The sequence below is a fragment of the Mizuhopecten yessoensis genome, unplaced genomic scaffold, assembly GCF_002113885.1.
Source record: "Mizuhopecten yessoensis strain PY_sf001 unplaced genomic scaffold, ASM211388v2 scaffold10871, whole genome shotgun sequence".
NCBI classification, from domain to species: domain Eukaryota; kingdom Metazoa; phylum Mollusca; class Bivalvia; order Pectinida; family Pectinidae; genus Mizuhopecten; species Mizuhopecten yessoensis.
Window position 1 is genome coordinate 155,541 of NW_018408763.1, and position 21,395 is coordinate 176,935.

The 21,395-nt window shown below is 36.0% G+C and overlaps 2 protein-coding genes across 3 annotated transcripts in view; one reads left to right on the forward strand and one right to left on the reverse strand.

The window, feature by feature from the left end:
* The window catches only part of LOC110463178, a 26,176-nt gene extending 20,213 nt beyond the window's left edge, over positions 1-5,963 (reverse strand). Inside the window, exons 1-2 of one of the 2 annotated variants that reach the window (XM_021517561.1) lie at positions 5,887-5,963; positions 2,405-2,476 (exon numbers count right to left, since the gene is read on the reverse strand). The gene's annotated coding sequence lies outside the window, so the exon portion shown is untranslated. Of the gene's footprint in view, positions 1-2,404; positions 2,477-4,774; positions 4,908-5,886 lie in introns of those variants that run through there. The other variant, XM_021517562.1, reaches the window with a different exon arrangement.
* LOC110463181 overlaps positions 1-21,395 on the forward strand; it is a 494,021-nt gene that overhangs the window by 81,007 nt on the left and 391,619 nt on the right. The window lies entirely within an intron of this gene.

Genomic DNA, 21,395 nt, shown 5'->3' on the forward strand with positions numbered 1-21,395 from the left:
CAGACATACATTCTCTGGTACATGACTTCTGATACCAAAATCATACTGGCTGTACTTGTATCTGGCTGTTCCTCAAACAAGACATACATTCTCTGGTACATTACCTCCTGATACAAAGATCATACTGGCTGNCATTCTCTGGTACATTACCCCCTGATACAAAGATCATACTGGCTGTACATGTATCTGGCTGGTCCTCAAACAAGACATACATTCTCTGGTACATTACCTCCTGATACAAAGATCATACTTGCTGTTCATGTATCTGGCTGGTCCTCAAACAAGATACATTCTCTGGTACATTACCTCCTGATACAAAGATCATACTGGCTGTACTTGTATCAGGTTGTTCCTCAAACAAGACATACATTCTCTGGTACATTACCTCCTGATACATTCTCTGGTACATTACCTCCTGATACAAAGATCATACTGGCTGCACTTGTACCTGTCTGTTCCTCAAACAAGACATACATTATCTGGAACATTCCCTCCTGATACAACGATCATACGGGCTTCACTTGTACCTGGTTGTTCCTCATCCAAGACATACATTCTCTGGAACATTACCTCCTGATACAAAGACCATACGGGCTTCAATTGTACCTGGCTGGTCCTCAAAAAAGACATACATTATCTGGAACATTACCTCCTGATACAAAGATCATACGGGCTTCACTTGTACCTGGTTGTTCCTCAAACAAGACATACATTCTCTGGAACATTACCTCCTGATACAAAGATCATACGGGCTTCAATTGTACCTGGCTGGTCCTCAAACAAGACATATATTATCTGGAACATTACCTCATGATACAAAGGGTATATTACCTCCTGATACAAAGATCATACTGGCCGCACTTGTACCTGGCTGGTCCTCAAACAAGACATACATTATCTGGAACATTACCTCCTGATACAAAGATCGTACGGGCTTCAATTGTACCTGGCTGGTCCTCAAACAAGACATATATTATCTGGAACATGTACATTACCTCCTGATACAAAGATCATACCATACATTCTCTGGTACATTACCTCCTGATACAACGATCATACGTGCTGTTCATGTATCTGGCTGGTCCTCAAACAAGACATACATTCTCTGGTACATAACCTCCTGATACAAAGATCATACTGGCTGTACTCGTATCTGGTTGTTCCTCAAACAAGACATACATTCTCTGGTACATAACCTCCTGATACAAAGATCATACTGGCTGTCCTTGTATCTGGCTGTTCCTCAAACAAGACATACACTCTCTGGAACATTACCTCCTGATACAAAGATCGTACGGGCTTCAATTGTACCTGGCTGGTCCTCAAACAAGACATACATTATCTGGAAAATTACCTCATGATACAAAGATCATATTGGCTACACTTGTATCTGTCTGGTCCTCAAACAAGACATACATTATCTGGAACATTACCTCCTGATACAAAGATCAAACGGGCTTCAATTGTACCTGGCTGGTCCTCAAACAAGACATATATTCTCTGGTACATTACCTCCTGATACAACGATCATACGTGCTGTTCATGTATCTGGCTGGTCCTCAAACAAGACATATATTATCTGGAACATGTACATTACCTCCTGATACAAAGATCATACCATACATTCTCTGGTACATTACCTCCTGATACAACGATCATACTTGCTGTTCATGTATCTGGCTGGTCCTCAAACAAGACAAACATTATCTGGAACATTACCTCCTGATACAAAGATCAAACGGGCTTCAATTGTACCTGGCTGGTCCTCAAACAAGACATATATTCTCTGGTGCATTACCTCCTGATACAAAGATCATACTGGCCGCACTTGTACCTGGCTGGTCCTCAAACAAGACATATATTCTCTGGTACATTACCTCCTGATACAAAGATCATACCATACATTCTCTGGTACATTACCTCCTGATACAAAAATCATACTGGCTGTACTTGTATCTGGCTGGTCCTCAAACAAGACATATATTATCTGGAACATTACCTCATGATACAAAGATCATACTGGCTACACTTGTATCTGTCTGGTCCTCAAACAAGACATACATTCTCTGGCACATTACCTCCTGATACAAAGATCATACTGGCCGCACTTGTACCTGGCTGGTCCTCAAACAAGACATACATTCTCTGGCACATTACCTCCTGATACAAAGATCATACGGGCCTCAATTGTACCTGGCTGGTCCTCAAACAAGACATACATTATCTGGAACATTCCCTCCTGATACAACGATCATACGGGCTTCACTTGTACCTGGTTGTTCCTCAAACAAGACATACATTCTCTATACATTCTCTGGTACATGACTTCTGATACAAAAATCATACTGGCTGTACTTGTATCTGGCTGGTCCTCAAACAAGACATATATTCTCTGGTACACTACCTCCTGATACAAAGATCATACTGGCTTTACTTGTCCTTTCCCTCCTTTACCAGGGTCCTTTGGCATGGTTTACTATGTAGTGAAACAAAAGTAAGAGAGATATAAAATGAAACAAGAGATCCCAGAGGGATGCTGCATTCACCATTACAAGATCTTCATTAGATCAAATTTCTCTTCCCTAGTAAATCCAAGTTTGATCTAGTATGGCTTGACATTTTTTTTCTTTTCTGTAAATGAATTAATTTAAAGGTCACTTGTTATTGCATCATGCTGTGATATTTTATATAAATTTTGTACAGAAATGTTTAAAAACAAATGTATTTCACTTTCTAAGAGAATGAAATTAATTAATAATTAACCTTAATTAAAGTATCATAGAGTCTGGTTGCTATTTTTCCATTAAAAGCTATAAAGCTAAGGTTAAACAAGAGGCCCAATGGGCCTGCATCACTCACCTGGTATTAATCTCACACTTGAAATCATAAAAGTGGACTAAAATACAGTTACAGGCAGAATATCAGTGTTTGATTCATACAAACCTATTAAAAGATTTAAACATATGACGCCTGTGACCTTGAATGTCGAACAAGGGCATTAGGTTGAACAGAGTTTATAGTCTTCCAACCCAGCATGCTTTTGGCAAAATATCATTACCCTGGACCTTTTGGTTATACAGAACAAATCATTTAAAGATTTAAATATACATTGATCACTGTGACCTTGAATACGAGCGAAGGTAATTCACTTGGTAGTCCTTCATCCCAGCATGTTAATGGCAAAATATCATCACCCTTGGCCTTTTGCTTATTAAGAAGAAGTCGTTTAAAAGTTTTTTAACATATTTGACCCCTGTGACCTTGAATATATGTCAAGGTCATTCATTTGAACAAACTTGGTAGTCCTTCATTCCCGCATGTTACTGGCATTTCCTAGGCCTTTTGGTTATTCAGAAGAACGTTGCTTAAAGGTTTAAAACATATTTGACCCCTGTGACCTTGAATATAAGTCAAGTTCATTCATTTGAACAAACTTGGTAGTCCTTCATCCTAGCATGCAACAGACCCAATATCAGTACCCTGGGCCTTTTGGTTGTTGAGAAGTTGTTTTAAGATTTTAACAAATTTGACCCATGTGACCTTAAAAGTGGGCCAAGGTCATTCATTTGAACGAACTTGGTAGTCTTTCATCCCAGCATGCTACATACCAATTTCAGTACCCTTGGCCTTTTGGTTATTGAGAAGGTGTTTTAAGATTTTACGACATTTGACCCCTGTGACCTTTAAATTGGGTCAAGGTCATTCATTTGAACAAACCTTGGTAGCCCCTCATCCCAGCATGCTACAGGCCCAATAGCAGTACCCTTGGCCTTTTGATTATTGAGAAAAAGTTGTTTGAAGATTTACAGACATTTTACCTGTGACCTTAAAAATGGGTCAAGGTCATTCATTTGAACATTTTGGTAGCCCTTCATACCAGCATGCTAATGACCAAATATCATCACCCAAGGCCTTTTGGTTATTAAGAAGAAGTAGTTTAAATTAAAATATTGACGACAGACGATGGACGGATGCTGCATCACAGCATAAGCTCACTTGGCCCTTCCGGCCAGGTGAGCTAAAAACTAGATACTGTACAAAATGGAAATTACATAGAAATCAATGTAGCAGCCTAAGGGTTAAGGTATAAGAAGATTCGATAGATATTTTGATGTGGATGCAAACTAGTACTAATATTAATACCCGGCCTCCTCTGCCCCGGCTATTTCTGTTGATATCCTGCACAACTTATAGTTAAAGTGAGTGATCAGTGTGCCATAAATGTCGTTAAATTATCAAGTAAACGTAGCAAGCGTAATCAAATTCTGAATTGACCGCCAGGTTGGAAAGTTTGTCTTTCTTCCGATATAGGTCAGACGTCCAAATATGGGTGACATGACCCAACATGGAAATTGTAGTAAACATGACGGCACAGTAGTAATACTATATTTGCCATATATAGAAAGGATAATTGAGATAACATCACACGTGATCTGTCGTGGCGGTCGTTTCTATTCCCCCCCCCCCCAGATGGACTTGGTTAATTTCGTTAAAGAGTTTTTGCATTGCCATTGGTAAGGATTCATGTTTTCAATATTTTGATAGCATTATTCTCATACGAGGCCTGAATTATATGCAATCTTACAGATTAACTCTTTCGATTTTGCTCTATTAGTTGGCATAGGACCGCTTCGTAGCTCTGACGACGCAACATAAACAAAATCTCTCGTCGTCAGAAAGCTACGTTATCGCACAGCTAGGGGAAGAGCAACGACCCAAGGACCGTCACCTGCCTTCGATCAACTCTGACTGGTGATGAATGAATTTCCTGTACCTGTGTCAACTGTTAAGCAAGTACATCAAAGATCCTCAGTCAAGAGTGGGGGTAGCTGTGATGACAGTTGGTATAAACATTTAACAGCAACATAACAGCTGATTGATTATTACAGAATTGAAAACTAAATGCATGGTTTACCGAAACGGAAATGTAACTTAGACCTATAAAATCGAAACCGGATACTGGTACTAAGTCCGGAATTATAACTTTTACAATGAGGCAAATCTATTCACGGTAAGATTCATGAGAGATGAAATCAACTTTCATCTTTTGTTGCTATTGTTTTGATAATTAAAGTATCAAACGAAGATAAAATATTCTCGAAATCTTAAATATTAATTCCCCCCCCCCTCCCTTACCGAAAAAAATACATGAGATAATACTGTGCTTAATGCAGTATAATATTTGTTTTAAATGTTTTCATTATTTTAGCACTTCCTAATTCAGGGGAAAAAAATCACTTTTTTTTACCAAAAACACTAAAATTTCAACTGATCTCAATATTGTGCAACGGAAATTTTTGACCTGTTATGCCACTATAGTGTATACACACCTTTATTAGTAGAAAATGAGTTTATAATATCTTAAAAGAAAATCTATTTTATTAGAAAAACATGTTTAATATATGAATATTAGAACATTGATTTAGAATTTTATACATATTTCTAATATTATTTAGGACCTAATCGTACTATGACTTGCCATGGTAATCCCAGACTTCACTTTCGCTTTCATTTCTAAAACGTTATAGTGGAACTACTTTTTATCTTAAAATGCCTTCCATCCTACCAGGGACAGTATACGTCCCTGATCCTACGTATTATCTAATTTATGTTATGTATATCGTTTAATTACGGTTTTGAAATTTGACGGCATAACGTGATACTCGAGCAAAACACCACGACACCATATTGTTAGCGGTCAGGGAAGGGTAATACCAACCAATGACGTCATGATTAAACAATACATGAATAGTCACGATCATGGCGTCCCTGACAACACACAACACAGATAGCATTTATAGTGGTTTTGATAATAAGATGTCGTTTGTCTTGATTAAATATACACAAACTACGAATCAGTTTACATATTATATCATATCTACTTACTTGTTGATGATTTTACACCATTGTTTTGAAAATCTTCAGGTTTTTATGCTCGTCCGCTCAACACGTCTTCACCACACAGAAGTCGGACAGAAAAAGGAAGTATATTAGTGGCCAAGTCGAATACGACGTCCCTAAATCATGAATATTCATTAGATGCATTCGACCCTTACGTAGTCTAATGTTAACATGTCTTTTAAATAACCCTCTTGACAAAGGAACATTTTCGGTGACATATTTTTGCTCAAGATCTTGTCCTACAAATCATACTTGGCTCCTTACCTGCCTGTTAAACAGTTTTTAAACGGAGTCATCTTTTGTGTTTCTATCATTGTTAAATAGATAAAAAGAAGTCTCCCATTCGTCTTTCATACCACATTTATACCTATTCTAGTGAAAGGAACATTTGAGTACTGGGCAATCTGCCAGACGGGTAAATCTCCTCGTAACAAGACACGTTAGCCTGGAGTATGGCAAGCCAAGTTGTCATTTATTCATGGAGCAATGTTGATCCAGTACTTAACCAAATTATATAAGATATCTCATATATTATATAAGATATCTTATATATTATATAAGATATCTTATAAACATATGAGATATCTTATAAACATATAAGATATCTTATATTAAGTTTATGAGATATCTTATATCTTTTATAAGATATCTTATATACTTTATAAGATATCTTGTAAAAGATATAAGATATCTTATAAAAGATATAAGATATCTCATAAACTTTTCTTTATAAGATATCTTATATCTTTTATAAGATATCTTATATAATATATAAGATATCTTATATCTTTTATAAGATATCTCAATTAATTTTCTTTATAAGATATCTTATATATTATATAAGATATCTCATAAAAGATATAAGATATCTTATAAAGAAAAGTTTATGAGATATCTTATAAAGAACGAGACTCTCGCGAGACCGACAAAGAAGAAATGTTTGAAAATGACTGCTCCCGTTGTACTTAGATCACGAGTCCGATAAACGGGAGCTGTGTAAAACTAGCTTATTTTTCAACAGGAAGTATAACTAACACCAATATAGAATTTTAGTTGATATATTCAAATATTAATTATTATATTTACGCATACATTTTAAAATATTAGTGTTAGGAATCACACATTAATATATTCTAAAATGGCTGGAATAATCCAGAGTTATAAACTTTTCCGAAAGAAACTCGAGTGTTCTAAAGAGCCATTGAGAACTTAGAAAATGTCTGTGAAGTTGCTACATGTTTATTTATTCAAATGACAATTTAGTTTCGTTGGCCTAAAATCCAAAGGTTTAGATATAGTTCTTATTAGTGAGAATCACTGTCATTTATTAATCTGTTGTACGTCATTTTCAACCAGAATGAGACAAATGAAAGTAGTTTGCTGAGGATTTATATTGTGAAGGTGTAATGATGCCAAACTCGGTAAGAGCGCAGAAATATTGTCATAATCAGTCACCACATACTCAAATATAAAGTGAGATTTTAAAATTCATCTTGATTTATGTTATTTTTCGTACACAGCCTCGTTGAAGAATTCTAGTTTGGTTTGATTTGGGGAGGGGGGAGGGGTTTGGTTTATATTATTAATGAGGTCTTGTCTTATAGTTGATGTCAGAAAGCTAAGCTGAGTTAGTTGATTCAACATTTATCATTCACATCACTTGTCTTCTTTGTTGTAAGCAAAATTTATTGATTTCTGCTGATTTTCCTGTGTTATAAATTCATGGTTTAAAGTTTGTGTTCATGTATTTTGTGAGTTAACAGGTAAAGGACATGTACATCTGTTCAGTGTTCTTCCAAACCAATCAAATTAGTTAACCTACCCTCAGTGAGTCGCCCACCCCAAGTAGCTTGTTTAGATTTTGTCCCATTTTTCAAAGACTGTCCTATATGTTAATTTAGACCTGGTGGTATAGAATCTTGCAATCTACCAGATATAAGCAAATCTAAAATACACGAAGAATATTTATAATGAAATACAATTTATTATACCCAGGACATTAACTGCTTATTTTTACATTTGATCTAACTTGACCTCTCTAGGTTAATTTTAAGTCCAAGAAAAAATTCATAATAAAATATATTTATACTATATATGTGTACATATCACTATAGCAAGGTTATTTTATTATATTAAATTAATCTCATCATCTTTATTTATGAAAAGTGACTGGCACTAGATCATAAACTTAGGGAACTTAGATATAATTTCAAAAATGAAGAATGTCTTGTATTTCAGTTCCTTTTCCAAATTAATTTTATCACTCAGGGGAGCATATGGTACAAATAGGACTTTTCCCCCAAAGTTTGAAGCAGATTCCAAGAGAAATATTCAGTTTACTGATACATGTGCTTAACATTTGGGTTCAAGACTCAAAAACTTGTGGATAAGTATTGTATAACTCTTTTTAATAATAACATCTAGGATAGATATTTCAGCCCAAAAACATTTTTTTTTTTGATACAGAACAAATTCTGTTTGAGAATCAACTGTTTTGAACAGTTTTTTTTTTAAATATATAGCACCGACACTCAATCCATATTGATATGAAATATTTGAAATTTGAATATTTCTATAGTGCATAATTCCATAACCTTAAGTCTATAGGGACATGTCAAATACTACCAGGTACTCGTTTATATATACAATGGAAGATATTATATATAATGAATGGGCATCACAGTATATATATATATTTTGCAGCACACTTAATAAGCATGTGACATGTCCCTGTAACCCACATCTAATTATAGGTAAGTAGTGGGATTATTAGTGGAAGCCAATATCAACACATCCAACTAATACAGTACTTTAAAACAAGAGCCCCATGGGCCTAACAGGTCACCTGAGTTGTAATGCAATTGTTATTTGTTGTTGTGATATGTCAAAAATAAAAATTACATATATATATATGTATAGCAGGGAATTTTGCCCCTCACCAGGGAGGAATTAGTACCCAAGGGGTTGTGAAATTCACATTTTGATTAAGCACATCAGGATATTTCCATCCATGAGAAGGTTTTTTAACATATCTGGATCTGGAAGTAGACAATTATTGTTTGAGCTATTTTGGCCCCTTTTGGCTCCGCCCCTCAGGCCCTTAGCGTCCACATGATCACATCATGTAAATGTATCCCCTCCCCAAGAGTAAAAGGGCGACAATTGAAAAAAAAAACCTTAAGATATACACCTCATATACATCAGATATACACCTTCTAAACATCAGGTATATACCTTCTATACATCATGTATACACCTCCTATAGGTCAGGTATACACCTTCCATGCATCAGGTATATATACCTTCTATACATCATGTATACACCTCCTATAGGTCAGGTATACACCTTCCATGCATCAGGTATATATACCTTCTATACATCAGGTATACACCTCCTATAGGTCAGGTATATATATACACCTTCCATGCATCAGGTATATATATACCTTCTATACATCAGATTACACCTATACATCAAGTACATCTTGTATGCATGCACATATACATGAGGTATATGTAAGGTCCATATTCTCTGTAGGTAAGGTACCTCATCTTTATAATAGTTGTCTGATATTGGTTCATATTGATTGCATGCACAGGAAATATAACATGTTTGCTTGTGCTGGAGTTTCCCATTTATGTTCCCTTATTGTGGCCTCTCAAGAACAAGAAGCACAGGCACATTATTAATAGCTCACCTGGAATAATATTTTTCATTAAAAGTTGTTGATTACCTCTTACCATACAGGAAATATCAGCTTGGGGATCTCAACAATTTCCATGTTATGACTGAAGGAGTAAGTCCTCAGGGATGGGGTGGGCTCCATTAGGGACTATCTTGGTATCATGAGTGTTTTTCCTCTGCATGCCCAGCAGCATTTGGATGGGATCTTTACTGATTTCATGTAAAATTTGGGGACTATAAGCCCCTTGTGGCAGGGCAGGACCCTGGCGCCAATCATGTAAGCATGGATGTATTCAGATGGTTACATGGTGGGGGATCTTAATTATCTTTACACCCAAACTTCCTCTATTGGCACCCAAATGCTCTGGCCCAGTGACTGATTTGCCTCTGTTTTTTTCAGACCTGAGATATGCTACAATTACAGGTTTTTGAAGATGAAATGTCTTATTTTCCTCTTTACCGGAAATATACCATGTATATACTTTGTATCATGTACATTGTATCTTCTGGAAAATGAGTCAATACACTATATATAATAGAGATGATAAATACAGGTACCTTATGCAATGAGGCTGTATTATAGAGGATACCCTTACTAAATAAATAAGGACTTTTTATGTACCCTGTATACCACTCTCTATATACCATTCTTTATATACTCTGTAAACCACTTCTTATTTACCCTGTTTACTAGTTTGTATAATCTGTATACAAATCATTATATAACCTTCTCAATATTTCTTTATAAAGATATCTTTGTTGTGTTTTATAATAAACAAGAGGCACTGAGTTAGGACAAGTCTTTCTAACAAAAGTGTATCCAAGTTTTGATGCTCAGCAATATATTATATATATATATATTACTACATCCAGGTATAACACATGTAGTTACTACTACTGACAGGTATTACACATGTATATATTATCACAGATAGGTATTACACATGTAGTTACTACTACAGACAGGTATTACACATGTATATATTATCACAGATAGGTATTACACATGTAATTACAACTACAGACAGGTACTACACATGCATATACTATCACAGATAGGTATTACACATAAATACTACTACAGACAGGTATTAAACATGTACTACTACATACATGTATTACACATGAATATACTATCACAGACAGGTATTGCACATGTATTTACTACCACAGACAGATCATACACATGCATTTACTATCACAGACAGGTATTACACATGTATATACTATCACAGACAGGTAATACACATGTAATTACTACTATAGACAGTTATTACACATGCATATATTATCACAGACAGGTATTACACATGTATATACTATCACAGACAGGTATTACACATGTAATTACTACTACAGACATGCTGTAAGTGTTACCATGTATCTGGCTTGTGTGAAATGCCTTTTAGGTCACAAAATACAATTGTATCTCTACAAAATATATCTTATAAGTGATCAATATCTCAAAGACTTTAAAGAACATGCACCTGATGATGAAATATCACTTATCTGTATACATATGTATCAAATAATGAAATATTACTTCTTGTCTGTAATAGTATAAGTAAATACAAGTTTATAACCAGTTTGAAACAATGAATTAATGTTCCTTACATTACAGTATATTGATAGAACATAGAATTACAAATACATAAGTATGTTCTTTAATGTCTGTGATAGTTAAAACAATTTTATCTGAAACAATATAATTAAAGATACATAGCCTGTCTGTGATAATAAATACAGGTGTATGACCAGTCTGAAACAGTAAATAAAAAAAAATGTCCCCATGTCTATCTATATGTTATACTCCACAGAGACCAAAATGGCTTTAATGCGGTCTGTGATAAGCAGCCGAAACAATTAATAAATGTTCCTAATATGTTTAATGTCAATTACCTGTCTGTGAATTTGTACGGGTAATATTACAATTTTATCAAATTTCTTTAAAAACATTTAGAGGAAATCCGTGAAGAAAATCAAGATAAAACATTTTAATGAATAAATTGTAAGTAATACATGCAGTAGGATCGTTTTCCTTCAGTTATGAAATACATAGGAACATCCATTTCTCCACCACTTACCCCCCATCTACTTTATAAAGCTTAACCTTTTAAAATAATGTTAATACCGCTATAACCAGACCTATTTGGTGGCATTAAACTCCTACTTTCACTTTCACATACTTCATTTCCGGTTAAGAGATACGTACGAAACTAAGGCTTTCGATTTAATGCTTTACCGAGCGCTGTGGAGGAGGGTTTATTATCTCAAATTCAAATCTCGTTCTTTATAAGATATCTTATAACCGAATTATATAAGATATCTCATTTAATTTTGTTTATAAGATATCTTATATATTATATAAGATATCTTCTAAAAGATATAAGATATCTCATTTAATTTTCTTTATAAGATATCTTATATCTTTTATGAGATATCTTATATAATATATAAGATATCTTATATCTTTTATGAGATATCTTATAAAGAAAGGTATATAAGATATCTTATAAAATATATAAGATATCTCATTTATTATATAAGATATCTTATAAAGTATATAAGATATCTTATAAAGTATATAAGATATCTCATAAAGTATATAAGATATCTTATATAATTAAATAAGATATCTCATATAATTTGGTTAAGTACTGGATCAACATTGCTCCATGCATAAATGACAACTTGGCTTGCCATACTGGAGTGAAAATGACTTGGACTGTAGGCCCTATATCATCATATGACAAACCAATTCACAACCCACAAACCTGTAATGTCCACACCTCTAGGTCTGCTGAGCAATGGAACAGTGGTAGAGACAACATCGACCTGGGCTGCTCACATACAGATGTAGGTGTCTAGTTTGGGAGAAAGACGTAGAAGTAAGACAATGGATAATACTGCCAGAAAATCAACCAGATCACAGAAAAGGATTATTCCTATCCCTTAACTCATTCACCCCTGAAATTTCATAATGAACTATTCCATCCTTTAAGTTGGAAGAGTTCACATGTGTCTTCAGGGTTGAATGAGTTAATGTTGAGGAATTTTAGACATCCTGGCCGGAGCACCTCCTCTGTGCATGGACTCAACGCTAGATCGCCAAAGTGGTTCATCTGGTCGAAGTAACACCAACAGACTACAAGAAAAAAAAATATCACTCGATTCAGATTGTTACAATACACAAGCCCGTATTCATGAATCCGTTTGTGCGCAAATCATGTCAAACGATCAAAAGGAAAATGTAAACATTGAAAACAGTATTTGGTTTAAAGTCTCTTCGAATCATTGACAAAATAAGATATTATTATAAATCTATAAATGGACATTAGGTTTGAGCACAAAATCCATGCTTGATCATGAGAACAGTTTCATGAAAACGGACCCAGGATACATGTCCCGTTACCTCCGTGGAGCTCTGGAGCTTGTAGATCTACTCATGTATAAGGTATCCTATGTCCTATGAGACACTGAGTGTATATAGTCATGGTCAGGGTAAGATATCCGCCTGTCTTATTTACTTTCTCGTCCTGTAAATCTCGTCGTCATCAGCGTGGCCTTTGTGACCTTGAACTCCTCCACTACTGATGACAGGGGGAGTTACAGTGATGATGTCCGGCGATAGTGACGTCCGATGCTTTAGGAACTGGGGACTACTAACCACTACCACAGGTAACTCCTGCTGGATCTCTCAAGTCCTTCCACTGTTGTCAAATAAACCTCATATACCACCAGGGGCCACACGAGTCTCGGCAGCAGCCGATATCGGGTGCCTCTTGGCTTGGGCCCTCATTCATCTCACCAGAAATTACTTCTGGACGCTGGGTCTTCCCATGAAAAGAAACCGATGTCTCCTGATCATTCACCATATCCACGAGGATCTACTGGTGCGCCACCCATACAACATGAAGATAAACATATTTGTAATACTGTGAGTGTGGAACCAGTTTGTGAGAAACTTGATGCAAAACCCAAGGTTCAACATCAACAGCCAACTACTTTTGCCCCAGTGCTACATAATCCTCAATCGCAACTTCTCGGCCAATTCCGGCTAGGCGCGGAATCATATGGCCGAGAAGTTGTGATTGACATAATGCTATTGTTAATCATGTAACTGCCGTCTCCGGGACCACGTTTGAAAGCTGCTAGGTCAGTACCGACATCAGTCCCTGAAGCATGTGTTTCTTTTGACAGCAAGGACATGCTAGCATTTTTAACAGGAAAAAGAAGCGATCTTCCTCAGAAGCTTGTGTATAAGTAGACATTATCAAATTGAACACTATTATTAGCATAATGATTTGTGAAATTAAGATCGTGACATTCTAGAGGATACTTATTCATTTTTGATGGATGTTGTTCCCCAATGAAGCCTATAGTTACCTTGATCAACCATTAACATTTCATTATATCAATATTTTGGCCAGAACATAACTTTACCATATCCTGTTACTTCATTGTTGTGTTCCTAGTAATGTGAAATGAGCTGTCAGTGCTGCACGTTTGTCCATTTTTAAAAATTATTCAATCATCTTGATTTCAAAGACACCTTTTTTGGTACACGTCGTGTGTAACTTACATGTAGTTGTGTACATGAAACCGTATGTAAATCGTATAATCAGTTTATGTTTTGCCAATTTCGAATTAGTAAAACAAAAATTGATGCCAGTATATTGCATTATATAAATATCACATTCATGAGAGGGCGATATTGCATATTTTCACCCCAAGGAAGCATTGTTGACCGAGGCGAAGTCGTGATTTTTATTTTATTATACCGAGTGTCATGTTTAGGTGTTTCACCACTTCACCATTTTTAAAGGTCGACAAACGTTTCAGAAAAGTTTTCACTGGGATGAACCAGGGGCGCATACATTCGGCGCATGTAACAATTTTTGGAATAACACCCTGGGACGAGCCGTGCACGCATACGTTGGCGCATGTGATATTTTTTGGAATAACACCCTGGCACTGGGACGAACCGTGCACGCATACGTTTGGCGCATGTGATATTTTTTGGAATAACACCCTGTCTTCTTTATCTTTGTAAAACGAGCAAGTAACATTGAAAATGTTCAAATCTTTCTCAACTAATCAGATTACGAGATTTTAACAGAAGGTATAATAATAGAATATATGTTATTGGGAAATATAATTATGTATATATTCAATTGATGGTTGTTTAAACGGGTCAATTTTTGTTTTGCTGGGGGGGGGGGGGTATTTACATGGTATATATTATATTATAACCATCAATAGAATATCCGGAATTAACCGTTTTTGTGTATTATGGTAGTCCGTCTCCGTATCCTGGTTCTATGTTTTGTTGTTTGACTTCCTGTTCCGGGGAAAATGAACTGTTGAAGAGTGAAGTTGTTTCAATTCATCTCTTAATAATCCTCTCACATCGCAAACCCAGTACACTCCTGTTACCAAACGTGTTTGATTGCGTGTCCGTGTGGTTTCCGTTTGATCTTTCCGTGCGCGCCTTTCTTGTCCCCCTCCTCTCTGACGGCTTTGGCGATGTCTTTGAATGGTGTCATCAGAGTTCGAAATAATGTGTCATTCTTTACAAGATGGTGGACTTTCAAACTTTCGGACCATAACGATTCTGTTATCGTTACAAGATATAATCCATAAAATAAACGTATGTTTCTACAAACAATTTATATTAAAACCGTACCATCCCATATCACCTCTAAGGCTAAGTTGCCTGCTTGACGGGGAGACAGCAAGCAAATCTCTACAAGTCTCGTGTAGTATGAAAGAAACATCTTGGTATTATTTACATATAACAATATATATTTTACATAACTTGTTAAATACTTCACAGGACATTTCACCGGCATGTGAATACCTTGTTCTGTAATGTTTTCGTTAACCCCAAACCAGTGGCCTGTCACTTGTGCACGATTGTAAATCACACAGTTGCCTTTTGACCACTAACGTCAGTGAAGGCAAATTCGTCACATTAGTAAGGGTTTCTGTTAATAATTCGACCAAATAGGCATGTATCAAAATGCTGACGAGCACCAATACAGAAGAAGATTCGACTGAAATGCCTATAAATAAACATTGTTGTGAACACGCCTGAATGACGTCACGCAGCAACATTTGTGACGTCATCAGGCCTTCCGTGGTTTTGCTCAAAGGTGCAGGCAGTTTCGCCACCTTCAAACATTTAACTAATTTACAAGTAATCTAAATGTTTAAATGTAAAATTTTGTATGTTTATGTTACACAAGCTGTACTGATACGAACAGTTCCAAATGTGTGTGTGTGTAACAATGATTAACATTGAAATACATGGCTTTTCTTAGTTGTGATAGTTAGTTTTCGGTAACATGAAGAAACTGATTAATGTTGTTTAAGAAAGATGACGGGTATCGGCTGAGATGATGTCAATTAACATGATACGCAATAAAGACTCAGTCCTTAACAAATATAAACTTCCAAATCGCTGCCCAATATTATATTTTTCATCTCGGGTCTGGATGAGAGGGTCCAGGGCATTCAACGATCCCCCCCTCCCCGACGTTTTGGATAATTTGTCACATGTACGTCTCCGATAGTCTTGCACGTCAACGGGAAACATCTGACAAATTGAACGATTTTCTTGGGCTTGAAAACTTATTCAACAAAGACTGCCCGGCCAGGTGTTGTAAATGTACTTACTTTTTCATGTAAAAAACAGTTTTTGATAATTGTCGGTGAGCAGACTCTACGTACAATCAGCATGTGATTGTACAGCAGCACTTTCAGGCCGACAACAAATTCCTTTCAGATATAAATCTAGAAAATTTCTAGATGATATTTTAATTAAAGTGTTGTAAGATTGTTGAACGTAAGACGCAAACAATACTTTTAAAAAGATACTGGTTGATTGTATTCTAAATACACATTGCATGAAAATGAAAACTGACGAATTATCAAATCGCGGATCTTTCCGATCGCCATTTCTATAATCTCGTAGTGGATCGTCAGTACATTGTACATGTACCAAAGTACACTTGTAGAAAAAAAACAATTTACTTGCATTTAATTAACTGCAATAAGCGTTAAGATATGGGTATTTTCATGTCAAAGTATGTAATAAATTTACACTAAATAACAACCAACTGGCCTCAGATTAATGAGATCAGTTGACGAGATGTCCGTCGCACAGACCAATTTTTTTAGATTTGTTCTGTTACAAGATATTTCATAACTGTTTTGATTAAAAGTATAGCTTTTCCCTTCTTATACCTCTTCTTGTCAAAATATTTGAAGGCTTTACCTGTGTTGAAGACTATGGTGACGTTATTTACGTCACATCTTATGTATTATGACGTCATATGGCATTTTCGTCACAGGGTGGCGAATTTGGGTGCATTGCGAATTTGCCTGCACTTGCGTTACAGGTTACAAGTCAAAATGTACAAGTGAACCAACAATATGTATACAAGAAACTGCAAGAAAGAGCATCCCAAATCTTAATGTACAAGTTCAAGAAACGGGGAACACTATTACAGAAATCCCAGACGTAATTCCCAATCCTTCTAATATAGTGCATACTCCAGTGAACATTCAGAAACTTGAACAGTTTTTAGGCAATCACCCTGATCGTGATTTTGGGAACTATTTGTTAAATGGACTCAAAAAATGTTTTCTTACAGGCATCAAAGACAATCCTACTTCGTCTTTTATTTGTAAAAACCTCGGCAAGGAAGAAGTCCGAGGTCACTGAGGAACTTGTTAATAAGGAGCTAAGTAAGAGGTTCTTATAGGTCCATATGTAGATATTCCCAGATATATTGCATTAATACTCGAGGGAGGAGATACTAATCGTGGATTTATCAGCACCACATGAAGACGATGTTCAGTTTAAATGATCTCATTAACAAAGCCGCGTTTTCGTTGAATTATGTAACCATAGATCATTCTATAAATTGTTAAAACCACAGGGAGGGGAAGTTTAATGTGCAACACGGACATCACTGACGCCTTTAAGATCATGCCTTTACATGCCTTTACATCCTTCACTATGGTCATGTCATGGCATCAAATGGGGCAAGAACTATTATTTCTTTATCAAGTTAGTGTTTGGGAGCAGGTCCAGTCCCAAGATTTTCGATACCTTATTAACAGCAGTGTGTTGGATAGCCAAATATCATTTCAACATCCCTTATATTCTCCATCTGCTTGATGATTTCTTAACAATTGAGCCCCCACTCTCAAATGCACAGAGAACTATGGATGACTTGAAGATTTTCAGTGTGCTAGGAATACCTATAGCCGCTCATTAGACAGTCGGTCCAACTACATGTACCTGTATTGAATATCTGGGTATTATACTAGATTTGGACAATATGGGAGCACGTCTTCCTCCGGAGAAGCTTGAACGATTTCAGGATGTCATAAGGGCATTTAGTGTCAGGAAATCGTGTACTTTACGCGAAATTTTGAGCTTACTAAGGCATCTCAACTTTGCTTGTAGAGTCATACCTGCAGTATGTGTCGTATTTAATCACTGTTAAGGAGCTCCACCATCAAGTCAAATTGAGTGAGGAATGTAGACTGGATCTAGAGATGTGGAGCAAATTCCTGGCTGGGTGGAACGGGGTTTCATTTTTTCTTAATGATAATGTGACAGCAGCAGCAGCCGTGTGCCTGTTTACTGACGCGACAGACAAAGCTTTTGCCGGGGTCTATGGCAATAGGTGGTTCAAAGGGAATTTTCCTCCAGATATTTACAACGGAGAGGACAAGTTGTTCATGGCCTTCCTCGAACTCTATCCGATAGTTATGGCAGGTGTTCTGTGGGGAGAGAGTTGGTCTAGGCTACGTATTCTGTTCTATTGTGACAATATGGCGGGCGTGGAAATAATTAATATAGGCCGGTCAAAAGTGAAAAGAATTAAGAAACTTATGAGGAAACTTACGTGGTGTGCAGTGAATAATAATTTTTATATACATGCTAGGCATATTCCAGGAGAACATAATTATGTAGCTGATGCTCTTTCCCGTTTCCAGATGGACAAATTCCGGCAACTAGTCCCATCAGCGGACAGAGTACCCACAAACTGCCTCCCACCCTCCCGGTTGATGATGATCTAAGTGCGCACATAGACAGCTTGTGAGAGGCCTCAATCAGTTCTCGAACAGCAAATGTGTACAACACTGCTATCAATTTAATTATTGAATTTGTGACTCTATGTGGAATATTTACTCCAGAAGGTAAACTACCTAGGGTTGATGAAGACACTTTGATTAGATTTGTGTCATATTGTGACAAGTGTTTGAACTTGAAGTTTGCTACAATTAAACTTCATCTTGCGGGTATCAGATTCTCATACATTAAAGCTGGCATGACAAACCCTTGAAAGACATCAAAAAACAGCAAAGTGGACTTACAATTTTAACAAGATTACCTTTTACGTTTGATATTTTATGTAAAATGAGTGCCATGTTAATGCAAGGCGTGTTTTCACCTGACACAGATTCTATGTTGCTTTGTATGTGCCACATGTCCTTTTTTGGTTTCATGCGGTGTGGGGAATTTACTATCGATAATAGAATGGTAGATAATGCAGGTATATGTATGAGTGACATCATGCTTTCTAAAGATCATTCATATTATAAAGTATTTTTAAAAGGTTCAAAAACATATCCGTTCCGTGTAGGTGTGTACATACATATTTTCAGAAATGATGTGCTCTGTCCAGTAGCCACTGGGAGAAAATACTACAACATACAGGGGGCATTACCTAGTACACCACTATTCTGTGAACAAGCAAACAATAGTATTACGCGAAACCATTGTATTGAGTATGTTAGACATTTAATACGTATCCTGGGTTATGATGAATAAAAATCCAATGGTAATTCCTTTAGAATAGGGGCAGCAACTTCAGCTGCAGCATCAGGGGTGGAGGATCATATGATTCAAACCCTGGGGAGATGGTCATCTAACTGCTACTCTAGATATATACAATCTTCTAACCAGGTATTGGGGAAGGCACAACAGCAGATGTGTATGAACAACAAAACTAGTCATAAGTAATAGAAAAGTGTTATACATGTAATGCTGTCACTCCATACATACATATATATATATATATATATATTATTTCTTCTTTGGGGCACTCGTATTTAAAGTTGATCAAATACTCGTTTTGGCCTCAATATCAAACTTTTGGGGACAACCATTTGTTTACCCCCAATTCAGATGGATGGATAAAGATAATGGGTAGAGGTCTACCTGCAGTTTAACAATATATGGGCAGCAGGCATATCCTATTTAAGCCCTTTCCAAACAAAATAACAAACAGTGGTACAAGCATAGACATAGACATTAGAACACATACAAACGCATACAAACACATACAAACATATACAAACATATAAACAAGTTGGTATTATCAAATTTATAATCAAATTAGTGGAAACAACTACTAATACTCATTTTTATTATAATTTAATCTAATGGTTTAAATTCTAACCTTTTATTTTGATACCGAAAAGACATATAATATATATATATATATATATACATATTATGAAGAGAAAAGAAAAATAATTTGTTGATGGAGCTGCATGTATAAACATTTGATGGGATTAAATTACCGCACCAAACAGATACAGGCCAAAAAGTCCATTGTATCACGCAAGGCCATCCACTGATGAGTTTGGAAATTCAATCCCAACAAATAGTTATTTTATGCATATTAAACACAGGTTAGATATATAATTAACATGTCTACCACTTTAACTATATATGGTAGAAGTCTATCAGTGTAGCATTAGATGGTAGAAGTCTACCAGTTTAATTATAATAGATGTTTGAAGTCTACCAGTTTTAACAATAGATGGCAGAAGTCTACCATTTTAACTATAGGTTGGTAAAAGTCTACCAGTTGATTTATATATATAAGTAGAGTCGTACGAGTAGCCCCCGAGAAGCCACTGTTGGGTTGTTGTGTAGGGTTGGTAAGATAGGATTTATGTAGGTTTGTAACGTGGTGTTGTATATTTTATGCATATGCTTATGTGGAACATTGTAAGAACAATGTGAAATTATGGTTACTATGATTAAAACATTTCTGCTGTTATTTCTGTCTTGTTGTATTGTGTGTAAAATCAAAATTATCAGACTTCTGGTTCATTATTAAAATAAGTGTTTAGATGACTCAAATTTTACCCCTTTTTTCCTTCGAAGAGGAAAGCCCCTTTTATTCCTAATCTGAATCGATATCATTTCGGGACACTTACACCAAATTTGGTTGTAATTCGTCTTGAGGTTCTTGAGAAGAAGAGGTTCAAATAAAATTTACAAAAGGAAGATTGACGACTGATGGTAAGGAGTTTCAGGAAACACAGTGTCTTCATATTATCAATAAAATACACCTGAAGTAAGATGATTATATTATTCAAATGATGCTCAAACATGAGGCCTTAGGTGTTTGTAGTAACAATGAATTGACAGACAAATATTCAAAACAAGAGGCCCAGAGGGCCTGTATCGGTCAACTGGAAATATTAGCAAAGTTGAAGTTGAAATAGCCAGATGTTGCTGGAAGTGTACATGCATTACATAGTTAGTCAGGGGTTGTATTTATATGCAATTGGACAAATCCTGTCATTCCTACAGAAAAAGGAGGATTTGAATAATTTGTAATGTTTCCTATATTGGGCCCGCCCCTCTGCCCCCAGGGGTCAGACCCACCGTTGATACAAAATTAGGTCTCCTTCACCTAATAATGCTTTAGACTAAATATGGAAATAATATTGTCATTCCTACAGAAGAAGAAGGATTTTAAAGCTATTT